Source organism: Arvicanthis niloticus, chromosome 19 (assembly GCF_011762505.2).
Source record: "Arvicanthis niloticus isolate mArvNil1 chromosome 19, mArvNil1.pat.X, whole genome shotgun sequence".
Classification (NCBI taxonomy): Eukaryota; Metazoa; Chordata; class Mammalia; order Rodentia; family Muridae; genus Arvicanthis; species Arvicanthis niloticus.
Window position 1 is genome coordinate 26582833 of NC_047676.1, and position 23413 is coordinate 26606245.

Here is a 23413-nt window from a genome sequence, read left to right on the forward strand (position 1 = left end):
AGAGAAAGGGAGGAGAAGGAAGAGGAGAAAAAACGACTCATGTCTCTTTTGTCTATGCAATCTCAATAGCCATTTCTCACTGCGATTCTCCGAATCCCGTACCATTTGCGATTTGCCTTAGTGCTGGTACATAGCTAGTGCTCTTCCATTTGACATACACAATTTACTTTGCATTCCTGGGGTTGTCCATGGCTCATGATAAGTTATATATATCATTTTATGATCACATCGGATTTAAATCTAAGGAACCAAACATTCTGCCAGTTGATGGCGGTGATAAAGACTAAACGCATAGCATAATGCCAGATTTTTGTGTGGTGTAGTATGCTTAATGTTTGCCTGTCTCTGAAGTAACCAATTCCCATCTGTCAACTCAAGTCAACCTCATGGGATCGGAGATGAGGAAAGGAAAATGAGGACTGCGAAAGAGTTGGGGCACTTGACTGAGTTCACAGAGCTAATAATTGACGAAGCTTAATGTTGAAATTGAACGTGGTTCTAGCATCGTGCTGTCATCTTCCCGCACTGCATTCAGCAATTTAGATGTTTCTTTAAGGAATAGGCAGATGAAATGGCTACAAGTCATTTTCTTGGTATTTTAGTTTTCTTGCCAATATAAGAAATGTTTCTGTGGTGGAACTAGCAAATACAGAAACCTGAATCCAGAAGAGACAGGGGAAGTCCAGAGACTGTGGAAGCTAAATAGTATTCAACAGAAGAGGAAGAAGAGAAGTGGTGATGGGGGCATGGGCTATGTGGAGTCGGAGAGCGTGGAGAGCTCGAGAGGCCTGGTAAGCAGCGTGAGGAGGCGTGCACTGGAATACCATGGAAACAGTAAAGTGAGAGTCAATGGGGATGGGTAAAGCATAAGCAAGGAGGATCTGGCATCAGCAGCTGGTAGGCTGCACAGGGATGGATGACAATGACAGGAGAGATGTGAAAGGCAGAGACAGGATGTAGCATCTTACTGCATATATGAGATAACAGTCAGAGGCTAGGCAGATTGTGTCACTGATGTCATATATATACTAAGACAGGGACACTAGGGTATATATTCATGTATATGTATGTGTATGTGTCTATATACATACACACACACACACAGAGGGAGGGCTAGCAAGAGAATAAATTCTGCTTTAGACTGACTATGCTTGGATAACATCCATGTAGAGGTCATTGGGAATCAACAGAGATAAACACAATGATTGACAGGTGGGGGGAAGAAATGTTTTTTTATAGACGAAGAAAGATATAGTAAAGGATATGTCATGAGAAAGAAATAAAAGACATAGGACTAAATCCTGAGAAGGTTAAAATTCAGAATGAGAGACAAAAATATAAAGAAGCAAATTAAATTCCTAAGCCAAAGTGGGGAGAGCTTTAAGGGGAAGGGCTCAGTCAACATCAGTGAATATTGGCTATTAAGGGGTCATTGCTGAAGTATGTCTCTCATTTCAACAATGCAGGGGGCCCTGGGTGTGAGTAGTGTGGGTGACACTAAAATATGGGAAGCAGTCTGTGGAGGGTTGTAGGCAAGGGTAACATTTGAGATCTGCACAGTCACTGGGAAAGAGAAAAGCAAGATAAGATAAATAAAGGATGTTCTTTGTCTCAGATGGTGAGGACATATTTAAATACCCCTGGATCTTACCTAGCTGTAGGTGGGTAAGGTTTACTTGCAGAAAGGTGGTAACTGGTTCTTCCTAGTTCCCAAGAAGTAAATTACAATGTCTAAGGGTCAAGGGAAACATCAGCATGAAACTAGGACGGAAGGAAAGAGTCTGAGCTAATGTAACCAGAAGGAATTAGAAAAGTGTCCTTCCACACTCCAGAGCAAATTTTTGCAATGGCTGTAGGACACACACACACACACACACACACACACACACACACACACACACACACACTCCTGAGAAAAGTTATATTCAACTCTTCTCAGGAGAGGCTTTCAGCACACAGGAGTCTCCATCAGCCATTCTCAAATGTTACTAAGCCTTGAGCCCCCTTGGAAGCTTTTCAAAATCCAGATCCCATTTATTCTCCACACAATTAAACTCCTATCTCTGTGGTAGGATCCAAGTTCCAGGGATTTATTAACAAAAACAAGAGATTCTAGTTTGCAATTAAACTTCAGCAGTAGTTATCCAAAGATACTGTATGAATTAATTGTGTGTCTGGCATTGGCGGCTCACACTTGTAATCTTCGCCCTTGGGAGGTTGAGGAAGGAAGATTTCATGTTCAAGACTAGCCTAGACTACAGAACAAGTCCCTTCTTAAAATTAATAATAATAATAATGAGGAGGAGAACAAATTGATTACATAGGGCTGGAATGGTAGAAAATTGAAAGAGTCTTCAGTTGTATGCTTTTCAATTAAAAACCAATGAATTATAGAATAGAAGAAGCAGAATAGGAAATATCAGAGCTCAGGAAAACATAATGATAAGATTTCCAATTTATACAGGTTTGCATGAATAAACTGGCCAAAATGTAAGATGTTTTATATATATACATTAGGAGCAAAAAAAAAATTTTTTTAACAAGGATGATACATGGAATGGAAGATTTGGATGCTCAAGAAGTTGAAGACCAACAGGAAATAGGGTTTAGAGCACTGAAGAAAAAGACACACTGCAAAACGCTAACCTACATAGTGCTGAGTGCCTAGGTGTGGACAACTTTGAGGCACAGGTGGTATCCCCTGGTGCAAGGCTGCCCTTCCTGACCCCCACACCATCATTCCATAGTCTAAACCTTAAAATGTGTCATTGAATAAGTAGAACCCTCATCTGGAAAAAAAGGAAAGCCTAATGTTTGAAAAGAGGCCTGAAAAAATGTAAAAAGGCACTAATGAATTTTAGCATCTCTAAAGTAGGGTTTGAATAATAAGTTCCTATTTGATGGCCTGATCGTGTCCTCATAACAGACTGTGGGCCCTGCTTTCATCAGACAATGGCAACTTTCCACTTCCTCTTCAGCTTCCAGGCTGATTAAAACAAATGCTTCAACACTAGGAAACTCACCAGCAAAGCTCTGTTGGTCCATTGCACCGCCCTCATTCCCACATACCATGTATGTCTTCTGTGCTCATGCTTTGGAGCCTATTAAAAGATACCTCTCAGTGTAAGTTCTCTTGCATCTGCTGAGAAGGAGCTGGTGGGAAGGGCACAAGAGCTGTAGAGTGACCTCTAGGATCAGGCTTGTCCTGGGACACCCTGGAGTAGCTGAGCCCTACCAGGAATTGAGCGCCTGCTGTGCAAGAGCACCACTTCAGAATCCAGGACTTCACCCTGGAAATGAACAACTGGGGTACTACAGAATCTGCCTTTCTCCTGCTCCACATTGGGCCTTAGGACATGGTTAACTCTGGAGCTGTCCTTGCTTGACTTCCTCATAGCCTCTGGGGACAGTGGGCTAGTTAGTTATTTCTAGTCAGTTCTGATATTCTATGTCCGACTGCTCCCAACTTGCCCCCATTTTCCTTCATGACTAAATTAAGTTCTGGCCACTCCTTTTTGCTCTTTGGCTTCTTTGTTTGCTGAACCCTGTCCAGATCTCATCTTCTGCCAAATGGGGTGATGTGTTGCAGTTGAAATAGCACTGGCTGACCTCAGAGTCAACTCTTAAAAAATAAAACACAATTCTTTTTTTTCTTTTCGTTAAGAAAAGGATTTTTCATACAATATATTTGATTATGTTTTTTCTCTCCCAACTTTTCCAAGGTCCTCCCTACTCAATCAAATTTATGTTCTTTCTCTCCCTCTCTTAAAATCAAACAAAACTACATGCACACATACACATATATACACACACATACATATACACATACATACAGAGAGAGAGAGAGAGAGAGAGAGAGAGAGAGAGAGAGAGAGAGACTGAAAAACAAACAACAAAATGCATTAGTTTTTATGGCATTAGTTTTAGATTGGTCCACTATTCCTGGGCATGGAGCCTGCCCTGCAGCATGGCTTATATACTCAGTGAGAATCCACTAGAAAAAAAAAAAAAAAAGTGGTTCTCCCTTTGCCAGGAGTTACCAGTTCCAAAGAGCTTCCTGGTTAGGGATGGGACTGAGACCCATGTGTCCCTCTCCCTCTAACTGCTGGGACCTCTCTGGCTTGAAATTGCAAAGCACAATTCTTGACACCCTCCACGTGTCTGTCCCTATGCTTCAGTCACCTTGTATTCTAAACAACAGAATAGAGGTGATAGTATTCACCCCAGCAACTCACAAGGTGAAACTGAGGGACTTGGATCTGGAACAAATCCACCTTGAGTTTCTCAAGCTTTAAACAGTTTCACATAGTTTATATAAAAGAGAAAGACTGGTAAACATAAGGAAAACAAGGACAAGGCATAGACTCTCACACGGGGGTAAAAGCAACTAATGTAATACACATACACACACACAGACATATATATATATATATATATATATATATATATATATATATATATATATATAAACTCATCATCTTGTATACTTCAAATACATACAGTTTTTCTTTTCAATTATACTTTAATAGGACTGAAGAAAATAACTTGAAATTATTAAATACCTCCAAGTACATCATTCTTAGAAGTCAATTCTGTCCCTGAGGATAGTCTCTTTCTTCTCCATGGTGACAGATAAAAAAAGAAGCCCTAGGAAGAACCCCCATATGTTAGATAAGGTTAATGTGGTTAATGTCTCTTATTCTACACTCACATAACATAAGCCTTATGTTATAATGCCAAAGCTGTACCACCAATGAAGCCCTTTGACAAGGAAGGGGCAAAATGGAGTGATTTGTGGATGCATAGTTGCCCTATAGTCAGCCTTAAAGGAAGACCCCTTTCTATAATAAAAAGCTGTTTGACCACTTCCCTTTAAAAGAAATCGTCCCCAGGTTTTGCATTCTTTGCAAGCTGTAGGGGAGTAATTTCATCAATACATAAATAAGAGGATGGACATAATTATATCTTAATAGACCTTTGCCCTCCAAGTCACTCAGGCCAGAGGGCAAGCAGGAGTGATGCAGGAGGGAGAGAGAAGGGCTAGTCATTAACTCTGAATGGCCACCTGGGACAGGCCATTCATTTGAGGGCATTGGTGAGGAACAAAGGCTCCATGGTAAGGCTGCATCTCCTAGATGTTCACAAAATTCCATTAGCTCTTTCTAGGCACAGAAAACTCCTTCATCCCCAGCTTCCCTGCTGTGTGACATGATACAAACACAGCTAGGATCATCCTTCAGACTTGGCTTTGAAAATCTCCTCGGAGAGTCACAGCTAGCAAATGGAAGCCACTCAGCAGTGTGGGAAGTGAAGAATCCAACCCAAGGAAACCATACCGAGGTCAAACTGTTCAGAAAGCCAGCAAGGGCTGGACTGCATTCTACTTACACTGGATATAGTTCTAATTATATGCCAATCGCTCTTTCTTCTGGTTACGCCTGCCTCGCCATAATTTGCAAAAATTAGTTGTGCATCTAGTGCCTTTCACTTGCTTCAGTCATTGTTATCTGTTGGCAAAACAGACCTCTCATCATTGAAGGAAAGGGGTGTATGACTTGTCCTGGGATCTTTCTGAGTTATGCCATTAATGGTACTCTGCCTGTGGGACACTTTTAGGGGGGACTTTTTTTGTCTTCCTGTTTTTATTATTTCTGTAGGAAAGAGGCTTATGACCAGTACTAAACTTGAGTACAGGATATTTTTATTTTTTTCTGTCCTCAAGTAAATTAATGTCTGCTCCAAAATACCATTTATCTATTCATCTCTTCTTGGGAAGAAGAAAATCAGATATCAGTTCTAGCAGATGTTGCATGTAAATTGGTAGCAAGTAATGACTATAACTCAGATGATTAAGAATTTTGTAGCAGAAAGCTCTGCTATGTTTTAATTTTTACATATAATTATGATAATTACTATATCCACCATCAGACTTTAAGCCTCTGATTTTAAAGTTTGTTTTGTTCTTCATCACTGTATATTGTACCATTGACTTCATAATGCAAATACTATTCATTGAATAAATTAAATGTTTTATTATTACTGTAGTTCATGTTAATACTGGGGTTCTCAAGTGTCTAGAAACTTTTTAGTCAACATTGAACAAAATTTCTAAATAGTGCATAACTCTAAAGCTGAATTTTAAGGGATCCGTTGTATTTATACTGTCTTTTTATCTGAAGAAATAAATACGTATGGGCTGCTGCCAGGGTCAACCAGATAGGATCCTAGCATAACTGTGCTCTGAGAGTCTTCACCAAACAGCTGACTGAAACAGAAGCAGAGACCCACAACCAGCATTAAATGGAGCTCAAAGAGTCTTGTGGAAGAGTCTGGGGAAGGATTGAGGGACCCAAAAATAATAAGGACTTCACTGGAAGACCAACAGAATAAACTAACTTAGACCCTTGGGGACTCTCAGAGACTTAATCACCAACCAAAGAGCGTACACAGGCTGGACCGGGGATCCTGCATATATGTAGCTGATGGGCCACTTTGTCTTCATGAAAGTGCCCTAACAACTGGAGTGGGGGCTGTCCCTGGATGTGTTGCCTGACTGTGGATCCTGCTGGCCCAATTGGGCCCCCTTGCCTAGGGGGATGTTACCCAAGGGAGTCTCCTCCTTCTTAGAGAAGAGGGGAGGGGAGGATGAGGGGAGGAGCTGTGAGAGAGGGAACTGGGAGGAGAGTGGGTACTGATATTGGGGGGTAAGTGAATAAATAAATACATATAATATAAATAGATAACTATGAGGGCTAGAGGGATGTCTGAGTGAGTAAGAACCCTTGCTACTTTAGCAGAGAACCCAAGTACAGGTAGCTCACCACCAACTCCAGGGAATACAACATTCAATTCTAGCCTCCATATATACCCTCACACACATGTGCAAACATACACAGACACACAGAAACATACATACACATACAAATGTACAGTCACACAATACACACACATGAGAAAACAAACACACTTATACGTATACACATGAGCAAATACATACACACATGAGCAAACACACACATAAGTATACATACATATGAGCATATTTAAACACATACAGTAAGCAAACACACACACACACATAAGCACACACACATACACACGAGCAAACAACACATACGCACACTCACACACATGAGCAAACAACACATACACACAGACATACACATGTACACATATACATAGGCACACACATACACACATGCACACATACACACAGTGGCTCACACCTATACACACAGAGACATACACATGCACATACATACACATACATATACACAGAAACACACAGAGACACACATATATGCACACAGACAAACTCAGGCACATATACACACAGACACACAGACATGCACATACATACACATACGTGCAGACATACAAATGTATACATACACACAGAGATGCACACATACACAAATAATAAAAAGTAGATTAGAAAGCTTGCTTGGTGGTTAAGAGCACTTGTTGCTCTTCCAAAGGACTCAGGATTCAATTTCCAGTACACATGTGGTAGCTCAGAACCATCTACAATTGCAGTTCCAGGGGATCTGATGCCCTCTTTGGGACCCTCTGGGCACCCGGCACACACCTAGTATACAGACATACATGTGAGCAAAACATAGATACATTTAAGATAATAGAAATTATGGTAAAGTGAGTCTTTGAAAATTGTGAACAAGTAAAGGTAAATATACAAGACCATGAAGAAGAAAATAGATGAAGAAGTAGCCTGGATTTTCTGCGTGATCATAAGAAGGAGAGCCATTCTTAGGAAGGGAATTATCTACAAGAGATACTGCCCTGATGTGGGAATGATACAAATGGGCAGTAGGTTTTATTGTGATTAGCCACTAAGATGTGTCAGCTCAGGCAGGCACAGTGGCTGGCATTTGTGATCCTCACTCTCAAGAGGCTGAGGGAAGAAGACTATGCAGTGCACTGAGGCCAGTAGGAGATACATTCGGAGATCCTGTCTTAAGAAAGAGATAGAGAGAGGGGGGGGAGAGAGAGAGAGAGAGAGAGAGAGAGAGAGAGAGAGAGAGAGAGAGAAGAAGAAGAAGAAGGAGGAGGAGGAGGAGGAGGAGGAGGAGGAGGAGGAGGAGGAGGAAGAGGAGGAAGAGGAGGAAGAGGAGGAAGAGGAGGAAGAGGAAGAAGAGGAGGAAGAGGAGGAGAAGGGAGAAGGGAGAAGGGAGAAGGGAGAAGGGAGAAGGGAGAAGGGAGAAGGGAGAAGGGAGAAGGGAGAAGGGAGAAGGGAGAAGGGAGAAGGGAGAAGGGAGAAGGGAGAAGGAAGGAGAAGAAGAAGGAGGAGGAGGAGGAGGAGGAGGAGGAGGAGGAGGAGGAGGAGGAGGAGGAGGAGGAGGAGGAGGAGGAGGAGGAGGAGGAGGAGGAGGAGGACAGGAATGCAGGCAGGCAAAAAAAACCTACATGCTAATTTGTAGGAAAATGCAATCAACTTCCCAGGAAAATGTTCCTCTATGCCACCCAGCATTCTCATGTTCTACAAACAGTCACTAGGCTTATTATTAAAGAAGCCCCAGCCAGGACTCCACAAAGCTTTCAGAAAATCCCTTCATCTGTATAACAATTCAAGTCACCTCCTGAAATATCAGACAAGCACCCCTGGCCACACAGTAACAGATAAATGAATGTAACCAAAAAGCATTCAGAAGTCTACTGATACCCCTCATTAGCTACAAACATCATTTCTCTGGACTAGAGCTTGAGACAGCAGTTAAACTTTCACAAGAGTAAGTCATGAGGAGCCAAAAATGACAAATGTCACCGAAGCTCCTCCCCAGAGCGAAGTCCTGCAACTAGAATTTGTGTTTCCGATGCCACACAAACCGAAAAGGAGTTTTAAAATCATTCAAGGCTCTAAGCTAAAACACAAAACAACTAGACTGAGCTATAGAACCTTAAAATTATTTTCTGCATAGAAAGATCAGATACTTTGCCTTGAATAATTCTATGACAAATGAGGTTTTGCTCCACTTACTGAGGAAGGTATAATATTCAGTTATGTATAGACTTCTTGGAAATAACAGCATTTCTTTCCTACACACACTTTTTCTCTACTTTCCACAGAGATCTGGCTGGCAGTGTTGCTGTCATGTAGGTGCTCAATTATGTAGCCAGAAAAATGAGACTTCAAACTAGAATCAGACTTAGAGAATGTGGCTGCACCGGGTCACCTAGGCAAATTAGGTTGACAAAACACACTGGGAGAGTTCCTCCCTCCCTTGACATGGTAGAATGGATTAGACACATCATTTGACTCCATTGTCTCCAGTGCAGTGAGGAGTTGTTAAAAATCTAAACAGAAGTCTTCAGAAGAACAAAACAGATGAATATTTTCACTTGGACACTCTTCCATGATTTGCCAGTGACAAGAGTTAGAGATGTTTCCAAGGAAAGTCAAGAAATAAATTGGTTTTCTATTCTATTCTCTGCTTTGAAAGTTTATATTCAATTTCTGCCTTTTGATGAGGCTACAGCAGTGTACCTGAAAAAAAAAAAAAAAAACAGAAACAAACCAACAAACAAAAAAACTTTTTTGCTCAGTCATAGAACTTAAGCATTTTTTTTTAAAGACAGGGTCTCACTTTGTAGCTCTGGCTGCCCTGGAACTCACTATATTGACCAGTCTGTCCTAGTACTCACAGAGAACTGCCTGCCACTGCCTTCTGAGAGCTGGGATTAAAGGCATGTATTGCTATTATCAGCTTAAACATTTTTTTTAAAGGAAGACTAATTCTGAACCAAAAGAACCAAAGACTTACAGTTCACTAATCTTTTTTGTTTTGTTTATCTTCTTGGAAAATATGATGGTGATGATCGTATTAGCATATACATAAAAATACATGAAGATTTGAGTGATAAAGCATATCCATAGGCACCTCAGCACACACAAATGCATTCATACTTCATATGCATATGTGTATATATTTGTACATACATATAGAAGCCTTTTGGACTAGTAAAATGTGTTTAAAACTATCTTGATTAAAATGTGAACCACTACACATTAGGTAATTATGCAATAAATAACAAATTAAGTTAATGAGTTACTTATTACTTAATTACTTAATGAGTTCTTATTACTAAAGTAATAAGAACCTTATAATTAATAAAACAATAATAGTAACAAATAATTTAAAAACAGCTTGATATCGTCTGAGGGCGAAGCAGTGTGAAGCTTCTGAGCTCGTGCTGTAGAACAGCACCATCCATGGGTCTGGATGGCAGGAGGGGCCTCAACGGTGTTGCTAAGTATTACATGGCAGCTGAACATTTAAGTCAAATACCAAATTAGCATCTATGATAAGCTCCAGTAATACACTAATTATAGTTTAAAGCAGAAAAGATTAATAATCCTTAACTCACATGACAGGTTGTTATTAAAAAATTGTCAGTCATCTTCAAAAATGACAACTTATAAAATCATTTATCTGATTTGTCTCTTGATGACCTAGCCTTTTTCTCACCTCTTGAAGTTAGGCCCTGGTTCTCCCTTCCAGCCCCGTGGTCCCAGAAATAAGACTCAGACTCAAAGTATATTTACAAAGTATATTTACAAATGCCTTGAGCATATAGCTAAGCTCTTCTCTAACTAAATAAAACGTAAAATATTTCATTTATTCTAGCCTACATTTTGCCATGTGCCTAGTCATTTTCATTTAGGTACCATATGTCCATCTTGTCACATCTTCCCTGCAAATATGCCACCTGACTCTATCCCAGAATCCCTTCTCTCTGCTGGATGTCTCACCACTATTTCTTGCCTAAGCCATAGGCTGTTTAATTGACATCTAGACAATACACAAGATATTCTCTCTTCCCTCGTACCAGGATAAGACTGTTCAGAGTTGTCAAGGGGACCTGGGATAGCATTTTCAGATTCAACTCTAAAATTACCACAGTCTGGAGCATCATCAACCAGGGTCAGCTCTTTTGGGAAGATGGGAGAGGAGGGAAGGTCAGACTTGAAGCTGAAGCTAGAATTTCATACACATGCGTGAGGATAATTATCTTGTCTAGTCGTGTACAACAGTAGACTGTCAAACTCACATGTATCCCCTCTGGGTCATTTCTCTTTGTGGTGATGAGAACTCATAGCTCATAGAATAAGAACCAGGCTCTAAATTTGTACTAGAAAGGTGAATGCTAGGTTTTCTGCTTCTTACCTTCCTATCTCAGATACATTAGATAAGCCTATTAGATACCAGATTACTCATCTTTAAAAATTGGATGATAATAATTTCTATCTACAGGATTCTCTTTGTGGGAATGCATTTCTGCAAAAGCAAAAGCATTAAAAATAGGACCTGGAAGGTAGCTCAATGGGTAAAGCACTTCTTGTGAAAACATGGGGACCCAAGAGTAGATCTCCAACATCCATGCAAAGCAAGGCACAACAGCATGCATTAGTAACAGCAGCTCTAAGACTATTCAGGGAGATAGCTTCCTGGCGCTTGCTGTCCAGCCAATCTAGCTGAATGATGAGCTCCAAGTTCAGAAAGATATCCTGTTTCCAAAAAAATGATCAATAGTAACAGAGAAGAATGCCCAACATCAAACTCTGTGTATATCTTTCTACATATGTACACATATGACATGTATCATACCACACATACACCCAAACCACATACACTTTTAAAGATCACTTAAGATAGGGTTGGGTTTTTTTATAGAATGCATGGCAAAAGGCCTAAAAAAACCACTACACTACCTTGTATATACAAATTGGTAGGTATACTTTAAGTCCTTTGCAAATCAGTATACAATGTGAATTCTAAAGTCTGAATGAAAGATGACTTCCTCCTTGCTTGTCACAAGCCACACAAGTAACTAAATTCCTAACATTCCCTCTGACATGCTTAGAAATTCTCAGATGGATCCTCATGTTGAGTCTAACGTCTTGGTAGCCTTTTCTTTTCTTCAGCTTTAGGGACTAAATCCATTTTCAAAGGGTCTAGTTTGTAAACGCTGAGATGGGCAGATGTAACCCTTGTTGGACAGTTCTCGATGTTGGAGTTGGAGGGAAAACGTTAACATCTCAGGCAGTATCTGCCTTCTGCACAGCTCGGTGTGTGCATCATCTTATCGACTGTGACCCAAGGACGACACCAATACAGCTTGAGGCAAAAATAAATGGGTGCACTGAAGTTCAGAAAAACGACCCTGGGCTAACAGCACTAGGGAAATGCAGATAAAAAGATATTCTTAAAGCCAGTGGTGAAGGACAGCAACCCCATCCTGGAAGAAAACTAATGCACCTGCTATACTTGGCAGGCTGTGGGGAATGAATGAGGTGGCCTGCCGGAGTCAAGAACATGCCGTTTTTCTGTCATGTTTGGAACACTGGCTTCGGCTAGCTAAGCCTAAATTGCTTCCTCTGTAGCAAGAACTGCCTGTTGCTCATTATACTCATGCTGGTGTTGGGCTTGTCGTGACGCAAGCAATGTTATATTTACTCACAGACCAAGTCAAGATGTAAAAGGGTTAGGAAGTCTCTGCGGGGAAGGAGTTTTTACATGAACACAATGAACCAAAATGTCTGAATCTCTTTCCTGTAACTCATGGACACTGAGACAGAAAAATTTTTTTCCATAAGGTAATATAGTAGCCAGACTTCCAATAAAGTTCCCAAATTTTTTACCCTGATGTAGGGACATCTGCTCTCTCTTTCATGGGAGCTCTACTCTTGGTGGTACTGTAAAGGGATTGTGGTAATCTAAAGCTCCAAATCAGATAGCCTTAAAGTACGTGCTTATCAAGGAGGTCATGGATTATGACCTATTAATTTTAGTCCTTTAAGACCAACACTCCTACCCCTAGTTACAGAGGAATGTGTCAGCAATCAGAAGTAGGAGAAGAGCTGAGAAATCACCAAATATCTGGAGGTGGATGAGAATCATGTAACAAGGAATTGAGGTCACCTCTGGAAACTGATCAAGTCCCTGTGTTGTTTCAAAGGAACAGAAATCTCATCCCCCAAAAGCTTAAGGAACTGAACTCAGACACAGGTTCATCCTTAGAGTTTCCAGAAGACTCACTCCAGCTCAGTCAGAGCTTAGTTTCCTGAGTTACTTTTATTGTACCAATTTCTTATCTCCAGAACTGTGGTCTGATGAATGGTTGTAGGTTCAAAGTTGCTTGAATTTGTAATCATTTATTACAGAGTAATAGAAAATTATCATCAAAGCAAATTTTACTTTACCCTCACCTTCCTGTCATAAACCCTCTACCCAGAGACAAACTGGTCAACTGTTTTGTCATGAATCTGGAAATTTGTGTGCACGATCTTGCTTTGTGTGGGTAGTTAAATCCTCATGAACAGTATTATCCCACAAATGCTATTTATTGCCCTTTTGATTTTATACGCAGATATATCTTTTTACAACTATCTACTTGCTGTGGGTATAGCTAGTGTTCTTCTGTTATATAGGATGTAGTCAATGCATTTTTATTTACACATTTTTTAAGTTAACCTTCAACTCCCTATGTTAAAATCATCAGTAAATGAACATTTTTCATTGATGTTTCTTCATAAACATATCTGCAAGTTCCCAGATAAAGGAGCATCTGATCCCTAGCCTTGGGATTGCCCCTCCTTATTTAATAAATAATTCTACTACAGTAATATTGTTTCCTGGGACTCTTTATTCTATTAAACTTATTCGCTGCAAATAATTTCTCTTTACATCTAAGAACAGATTCTACTGAACTGAGCAGCTGTGGTCAGGAAGAACAAAAACTCTATCTTATTAATGTCAATCTTCTTTTCAAATTTCAAAACATTCACCCTCTCATTACTAAGAAAATTTTCTGTCATCAGTGGTGATACCTTAGCTGTTAAGCATGACCATCACCAAGTCTGACAACTTGAGTTTGATAGGGAAGAACCAAGTTGTCCTCCTCAGAGGCATGCAGTGATACCCCAAACATGTACACACACACACACACACACACACACACACACTATATGAAGTAAGGTAGGAGAGTTGTGCTAAATAGTTTTCTGTCAACTTGCCACAAGTTAAAGTCATCCGAGGGGAGAGAACCACAATTAAGAAAATGTATCCATTGATGTGTCAGGATTTGGGTGATACCCAGGGATGGCCTCCACATTCTCAGAGGAGAAGAAAATGAAGGGATCAGGGGGAGAGGGTACTTGGAGAAGATGGTGGCTAGATATTGTATTGTAAAGTGAATAAATAAATTAACTGATGAAAAAAGAAAAGAAAAAAATACTCCATAAAATCTGGCTGCAAGCTTGCAGGTCATTTTCTTAGTGACTGATGGGGTAGGAACCAGCCCATGGTGGGTGGTGTCATCCCTGGGAAGAAAGCAGGCTGAGTAAGCTACAAGGAGCAAGCCAGTAAGCTGTACTCCTCCATGGCCTCTGCATCAGCTCCTGAATTGACAGGTACCTACCTTGACTTCCTTCAATGATAGACTATAATCTGGAAGTGTAAGCCAAATAAACCCTTTCCTCCCTAGCTTGCTTTTTGGTCATGATGGTTTATCATAGAAATAGAAACCATAACTCAAACACAAGAAAAGTTAGAACAGAGGGCAGAGTCACTAGACACAAGCCAAGCCCAAGATAGGGGTGGGATGATCATTTCTAGCCACACTACAGGACTGAGGTTCTGACTGACTAAAGGACAAAGATCAGGACAGCTTCGGGAGAATATGTCTATAAGAATGATCAAATTACCCAGTGAAAGCTCTCAAGGTCCACGGTGCAGCCACATCCCCTGGAGTAACACAAAAGTGTAATTTGAGGGACGAATACAACTAAAATGTAGATAGTCTTCTAGACAAATAGACTGTAGATGGCCATTTCTCAATTTTACATAGAGAGTGAAGAAACGATTGTGTGCATACTCAAAGGAGACGCTGACAGGAAAACGGTGACCTTACCAAGAAAGCCTCTGGTTGCTATGCAACATAAAAACAGTCAGAGAGCAGAGAATCCTAAGAATCTAATAACCGCTTGTTATAGGACTGTTTTTCTTTTCAGCTGCTACAAAAGAAACCCATAGTACAACTTCAGATGCTGGTTTAATGCCTCTTATTTTCTGATGTAATTCCATTTTACAAATGTTTTGCCATTGTGTCTACAATATGAACAGACTGCTTGTGACGTATAGCCTCACACATGAATATCCATTTAAATTAATACGGTCCATTTGGTAAGGAGTAGGAACCTGTAGCAATAGGAAAGACCAATAGCAAATAATCAGTATGTGCCAGACATCCTTCTGAATATGCAGCATATATGTATTTATTGAACCTGTACTCTAGAACATAGAAATGTGATCACTGAGCCATGTTCAGATTGAAGAGTATGTCCAAAGTCACACAATGAAAACAGGGGCAAACATCATATTATAAGAGCATCCTCAGAGCAGAGTCCACCAGAATAGATATGGGGAGAGTGGGCATCCTTGTCCTGTCCATGATTTTAGTGGGACTGCTTCAAGTAAGTTTCCACTTAATTTGATAATGGCTGTTGGTTTGCTGTAAGTTGTTTATATTATGTTTAGGTATGAGCCTTGAATTCCTGATAGATTTAACATGAAGGGGAGTTGTATTTTGTCAAATGCTTTTTCAACATCTCATGATATGATCATGTGATTTTTTTTCTTTGAGTTTGTTTATATAGTGGATTATGTTAATGAATTTCCATATATTGAACCAACCATCCCTGCATCCTGAAGATGAAGCCTACTTGATCATAGTAAATTATGTAAAAAAAATTCTTATTTTTAGTATATTAATAGAGAGTAAGCAAGGCCAACCTTTATGAAGATTTACTTTTGAGAAATATAAAAGTTGTACACAATGAAGTGTCTAATATAGCAAAGCTATAAGTTACTAGGAAAATTAAAATGTCATAATTAAATTAAACTTCTTTTGCAGTTCATCTTAACAGCATTCACATTTTTCAGTAGGAACTCATCACCCCATAAAAATAATCACAAGGAAATTCCTTTAATGCCTCATATAAACATATATGGAGATCTAGCTTCCATGAAGAGTGATGCCACATGATCTTTGTGAATATGAAGATCTGGGGAAATTTTTGAAACATCCAACCTTACAAACCATAGCACTTATTTAGTTTCTCAGAACCACAGCACAGAAACAAGCACTGACAAGAAACTATGGTATGAGAGAAATAAAGAAAATTCCGGATAAAATGAGGTCAAGTGTGGTGGCACATGTCCATAATACTAGTACTTGAGAGGCTAAGGCCAGAGAATTTCAAGTTTCAGACTGGTTTGAACAACTTATAAGACTCTCTCTCTCTCTCTCTCTCTCTCTCTCTCTCTCTCTCTCTCTCTCTCTCTGCCTCTCTCTCTCTCTCTCTCTCTCTCTCTCTCTCTCTCTCTCTCTCTGCCTGTCTCTCTCTCTCTCTCTCAAAAGAAAGAAAAGAATTATAGAACACAAAGGTAATAAGAAACCAGAACTCATATCAAGGGAGAGTATGAAGGGAAGAAGAAGGAGAAGAAAGGAATAAAAGAGAGAAATCTAGAGTAGCTAGAAAGAACCTGGCAAGCGAGTGAGTAGCCAGGAGTGTAGGAGGGGGAGGGGGAGAGAAGGGTAAGCTCACTGAAGAATAAATAAGATGATTTCTAAGGGCAAATGTGTTCTGTGCTAGACAATGTGTAATACTTAGAAATGCCTGCTGGGTCAAAAAAAAAAAATCAACTGAATTTGAACGTTCCATCTGCAACCCGAGACACTGCTCACATCTGTGTCCCATCTCCCTCGGTCACAATTCCCTTTCTATTAAATAAAGCTCTTAAAACAAATCTCAAGTTGGAGTCTCTTAAAGTGAGAAGGAGAATAAACAGTATAGACACTCTGACTCCAAAAGACTAAGGGCAACCTTCTTCATCCTGTTTTCTTCAGATGCCATAATCCAGGTGGTACTTTCTCAACCTCTTATCTACAGGTAGGAAGGTGGTAAGAATATTCCAGGTGGTGCCTCAACCCCCCTGTCTGCAGGTAGGGTGGTGGTAGAAATAGCTGGCATTGTGATTGAGCAAGAGCTGAGTGAATCAAAAGACAGAAGTCATGTAAGCAGTCTGAGTTGTTCTCAGCAGAGGTCTTCGGTCCAAGTGACCTCCATAGAATAACACACATAACAGATAGTGGGGCAACCACATTTGGGATCAGAATTTTGCTATATGTTACCACCAGATGTTTTGTGATCATGCTAATTGGCATGTGCTCTTTCTACATCTCTATATTATTGAGCCATACTGAGGCAAGGTATTTATGCAGGTTCCCAATTTAACCTCCCTTCCTCTTTGGATGTACAGTGGCCACTATGCTCTGGCTGGAGCCTGGACAGAGAATAAGGTCTGCCTTCCAGCTGAAAGAAGCAGACTAAAGAGTCAAAACATTTAGAGTCCCACCAAATTGAAGTGGCTTGCTTTCTATGTTGGACCAGTCTCTCCAAAGCTCCTTCTGAGAATATTGTGCTGTCTGTAGTCCATCCCCCCCCCCCAACTCCCCATCTCATGGCCACTGAGACAAAAACATAGTCAAGACAACGTACTTCTTTATAAAAACACCTTAAAAAAAACATCTTTCTTCCGATTTTTATCTAAACTGTCTAACTTCAATGCTGTGTTTTATAATGTCGTGAAATAGAAAAGAAAAAAAAAAAGGACATTTTTCTGCATTTTCATAGAGTAAAACCAAACAACAAGCTGGGAGGAAAAGGCACAACAACAAACAGAAGCTAAGGTTATTCTCTCAAATGTGTTTTGCTGAAAAGCTGAATATTTCTAAGTAAACCCTACAATTTTCATTCACTGGCATTCCTTGAGAAAGCCTAATTGTGGCTCAATTTGCAGAAAGATGTCAAACTTCAAGCAAGGAATACGTACCCTAGAAACGTGTTTACAGTCAAATACTTTCTTACCCCAAGGCTTTGTAAATGCAGCCCATTCAAAAGATGGTGTGTTTTTATTCACTTTTTTAAAAAAGAATCTTCTTTTCCCTTTTTTAAGAGCTTAGGCAAAGACATAAGGGCACACTAGGGACCCACTAAATACATTCAAATTCTCTCTTCACCAGTGGAGTCAAGCAAGGTTCTGAGTTCTGTGCTCCTCTCTCACCTACATCTCGGTCTTGTACATGGGCTAATGTTGGCATCTTGGCGAAAAGCACAAGCCAAGGCTCCATGACCTTGGATTACATTGAGTGTCAGCGTAGACATCATCAATTTGCTTGGCCTCTTTGTGCTTTTTCTTCTTCTGACCTGGCAGCAGCACTACCTCAAAGGCTTGCTGTGAAGGCACACAAAATAAAGGAAACACACCTATAGTATTCATGCACAAGCTGATAATATTCATAGGCCTAAGGCTGACAGCATTCTGTGCTATGCTCAAGGCCTCACTTCAGCCTCAGCTTGCCATCATATGAGATCTTTAATTTTTAAGGTCAACCTGCAGGGATAATCTACAGCATGTTATCTCAGCTCCTGTTCAGTGACTGAATCTGCCAGTGAATTTACCATCCTCAGACCTCTCCCCCCAGTGACTGAAGTGTCCAAGGCAGCACCACCTAAGTTTAGATCCTCTCAAGCTGAGCTGCCCCCAGCCCCAGCCCCAGCCCCAGTCCTGGTTCAGTAGTCACTTGGTTCCTATGAAAACACTGCTGAGACTCTCCGTCTTCACAGCCAGGGCATGATGTCCACAGCACTTAACAAGCAAAGCATGACCAACACTCCATCTGCCCCTCACCTTTCAAGCTCATGATTTTCTGCAGCAAATCATGTCATTTCATCATTGCTCCTTGTGTGGAGTTCTTGATCCTGCCTAAGGCAGAGTCTTCTCTGGAATTTACCAGAGATAGGGACAGTGAAAGACTGTCTAGAAAAACAAGATGGATGCCTTCTGTGGCATGACTATTAAGGTTGACCTACACATATACATAGACATGCACACACACATGCACACACACATACATAGACACACACATGTACACACACATGCACACACACATGCACACACACATGCACACACACACACACATGCACACACACATATATAGACACACACATGTACACACACATGCACACACACATGCACACACACATGCACACACACACATGCACACACACACATGCACACACACACATGCACACACACATGCACACACACACATGCACACACAGGCACACAGGCACACATACACACATACACATACGCACACATATACACACAGGCACACAGGCACACACATCCACACACAGGCACACATGCACACACATACACACAGCACACATGCACACACACACATATGCACACACATGCACACATTCACACACATGTACACAAGCATACATGTACACAGGGACACATGTACACACAGGCACATGCATGCACACACATACACACATGCACATACAGGCCCTCATGTACTCATGCACACACACACAGGCACACACACACACACACACACACAATTGTTGTATTGTTGTAGCTGCTATTGCCATACATATACAAGGTAGCTAACTATATGAGGTGATAAGTATTTTAATTCACATAATATTTGAACAGATAGACAGACATAGATGCACATACACACATTTATGTCCCTTAACATCACATCAACCTCAAATATCCACAATAAAAAATACTTAAAACCAGTAGGGGAGAGAATCCCAGGAGAATGGCTTACATGCTTTTCACCTTGGCCAGGGTACCATGGGACAAGGATTCTAGAGCTGACTCCTACCTCCTCTGTTCTTTGTGCTCACCTTCATACTCCACGCCTGGCACCTCCTCGTTTTCCTCTTACATGCTCTCCCCCATTCTGACTCAGATAAATGACAGTAATATGTCAGTGTGTTCTCCCTAACTAGCTCTTGCCAAGCCCTTCCTGTTCTCTGGAACAAAAGCACTGAGGCAGTGTTTTGTGAGACTGCCTAGGCAGAAAAGAACAAGGGGTAACTTGAAATGTCCATCTGTAGCTCACACGAGGAAGGAAACGAGGAGACTCGTACAGACTCCTAAGCTTTTCAATCTTCGTTCGGTACATTTTGCTAGTCCCCATTTTTCCTTCTCAGCTTTTATACAAATTACAAAGGTAATTTTTTTTTTTTTTTGGCTTGGGGATGTATGACAAGTCAAATTACAGCTGAGTAAGTGATAAAACAATTTGTTTCAAGGACGTCCCTGTTGTAAGAAACTTACAAGGTTTCAGCTACCCACCAAGGGCACCTTAACAAAAGCATAGAAAGCTTTTTAAAGCTAACGAAATTTACAACTAGAGTTGTCCATGCTGCAACTTTTAGGCAGACCTTTTTGTGCTGAAATTAGCACAGAGTTTACTTAATATCCACAGTGTTGCATAAAGAACTGTTGAGAAAGCACCGGGGACAGCTGTAAAAACACAGGGAAGTCAAGGGAGAAGCAGACACAGCTCCAAGTACTGGGGCAGCCTTTCCATCTCAGCCTGTAAATATTTAGAGACAGAACCCTGATGAACATGCACATACAGAGGCCCAAAGATACCAGTAAAGTGGACATTACAACAAAAACCAGGGTCACAGCAGGCTGTGCACAATGGCAGAAATGCTGTCACATCTACAATAAGCCAGGTTTGATGGGCATCAAATTGCAGCTAAGAATCTATAGCCATAGAAGGATAGAATCACAGACTCTATGATTGGAAGAGCCTCTGTTGATCACCTGAATAACTGCAATGCCCTCTGCCCTGTCCTCCCTCCCTAGACAGCTTAGTGTTAAGTTTCTAAATAGAACAAGAGAAAGAATGGATATATGAGAGTTAGGGTAAGGAGGTTGAAATGGTTGGACTAAGACAGCATGCAGCAGAATACCTTCATGGGTACATGAGGAAGTGGTGTGATGCTGGTTTTTGGAGCCTTTATGAAGTGAAGTGAAAACTCCCACTGGAGCTACGGAATCAAATCCCCATGGCCTTGAACTGCTACAGCACCCAAACTGGGTAAGGAGGTCATCCAGGAATGGTTAGCACTGAATGCAGAAACCCATCTATGTTGCCAGGAGGCTGGGGTAGCAAGGGAATGATGCCAATGAGGTGCCAATTTTAAACAGGATTGCTGATCAAATTCTAGGACAAATGACAGTTCTCATTGTCAAAGAAAATACCTTTACCCCTATGGAAAAAAGAAATGAATTCTCGGTTGGACTAGAATTAAAGGCATATATATATATATATATATATATATATATATATATATATATAATTTATCTATATTTAATATATATAAATAATATAATACATAAATATATACTATAGCTACAGGATGTTGTTATGATTATATGCATGCCTATACATATCTTATGCATACATGCACATGAGTACCTACACACGTTACATATATTCTCTAGTCTGCCCATTGAGAGACACAGCCAGACCTTTAGCAATGATGACATCAAGTACCAGTGTCTTTGCCTCTAAATACTATTCTCTAGCAGTCAAAACGAGCACAGATCTCAGAAGTGGCCTAATGCCAGACAAGTACCGGTGAGCGCTGAACATGTGCTGGTCCCAGAAAGCAGGAGCTCAGAGAATGATGGGACTGCAGAAGAGTGAAAACACCAAACTGAAGAGGTTCCTATCAGCCAAATCAAAATAATGAGGCATCACTATAAGTGATAAACAAGGAAATAATTACATATATTGACCATTACTCTGGACATGGGCTCCAGAGCATACACTAAAAAATAAACGAGTCAAATCAAAAGATTGACAAGGAACAGAACGCTAATCTAGTTTCAAATATTTTTCCCTAAACGTTTAGGAATTAGAAAGAGTCAAAGGCTAGAACTTTTGGCGAGGAATCCTGGTAGGTACCACTTGCTCTGGATCACTTGAAGTCATCCAAATGAGAATCATCCACACTGAAACAGAGCAAAAGTGATTGACACCAGACTGCAGACAATGAGAAAACATGGGGTCACTGCTGGATAGTTACATCAGAGTTGCACAATCTGAATCAAAACATGAGCAAGGGCTGGACGGGTCTCAGCAGGTAAATGGTGCTTGCAGTGCAAGGCTGAGGGGTGGGGTCATGCCCCTGGAAGCCATGTAAAGACCCAAATGTGGGGGCATGCATCTGTAATACCAACACTCCCTCTGCAAGGGGCTGTCGAAGATAGGACAGCTGCTGGGAAGCTCCTAGGCCAGCCAGCCCCGAGGGCACAACGCAGTGGGATGACAATACAGATCCTGCTCCATGAGCATATGCACAGCACAGATTGAAGCCAATGAGTTATGAAATTTAAAAAAAAAAGAAAACAGGAGAGCACAAAGTTGCTGCTTTAGGAAAGTGAGAAGGATCTGGGAAGAGTTAATGAAAGGAACTAGGGTGAATATGATCAAAATACAATGTATGAAATTCTCAAAAATTAATAAAAATGGTTTTCAAAGTGAGGCCGTAGGTTCTTCAGGTGATAGGAAAAGAACAATTGCTGAAAAATTTTTCTCTCAACCTCCCCCCCCCACACACACACATACACATATACAGATATATACACACATGTATACACAATACACATACCTTCACACATACACATACACACACATAAGCTCACACATACATACAGGTACACATACACACACTCACATATGCACATATAAAGACACACATACATGCAGATACACTGTGAAATGCATGTACCTGCACTTAAACACACACACACACACACACGAACAAATTAAATTGAAAAAATATAAATGAGCAAACATAAAACAAATCCAAATTAAGGAAGATTCTAGGAATCCCATCCTGTACCAATGAATAGTTCCACACCCATGCTCACACAGAAGGTTCTGGCTAAAGACCAGTGGTCACAAAACAAACCAAAAATATATGAAAGTGGGAATGGGACTTTAGGAAGTTGGGGCTTTGATAGTTGGGGGAGATAAGAGAGGCTCAGGAATGAGAGTAACCAGAACGCTTTGTGTTTAAAAATGCCGAAGGGCAGATGTAGTCTTTAAAGGATTGCCCTATAATCCTCAGAAGGGTCAAGGAAGTAGGAGGAAAAGACTGAGGAATTGTGGTAGATTTAAGAGACCATCAGTCCTGCAACCAAATGCAACATATAAATCTAGATCCTCTTTTTATAGATAATAGTATAAAACAATTAGTAAACTCTTATGGGGCCTGAAAGTTACATAGTGGTAGCAGACCCTTGGTAACCTTCTGGTTTTGACAGTTGACAGTTGTTTTTATGGAAGATTTTCCTTGTTTCTATAAAATCCATGCTCAATTACTGACTTTCTTTCCCAGTACCATGCACAATTTCCAATGCTTGCAAGATGTTCTGTGGGTTTGTTGAACTGGATTCATCTAGACCTAAAATAAACAACCACTAAGCACCAGGCTTGTGTT

The 23413-nt window shown here is 40.6% G+C and overlaps 1 protein-coding gene and 1 long non-coding RNA gene across 2 annotated transcripts in view; one reads left to right on the top strand and one right to left on the bottom strand.

Moving 5' to 3' along the window:
* Adamts12 (ADAM metallopeptidase with thrombospondin type 1 motif 12) overlaps nt 1–23413 on the bottom strand; it is a 268248-nt gene that overhangs the window by 214654 nt on the left and 30181 nt on the right. The gene's annotated exons all lie outside the window — the stretch shown is intronic.
* LOC143435153 (uncharacterized) lies at nt 507–6044 on the top strand. Its single transcript, XR_013105162.1, has 2 exons — nt 507–791; nt 5157–6044. It is a non-coding gene; the product is annotated as an uncharacterized LOC143435153 (long non-coding RNA).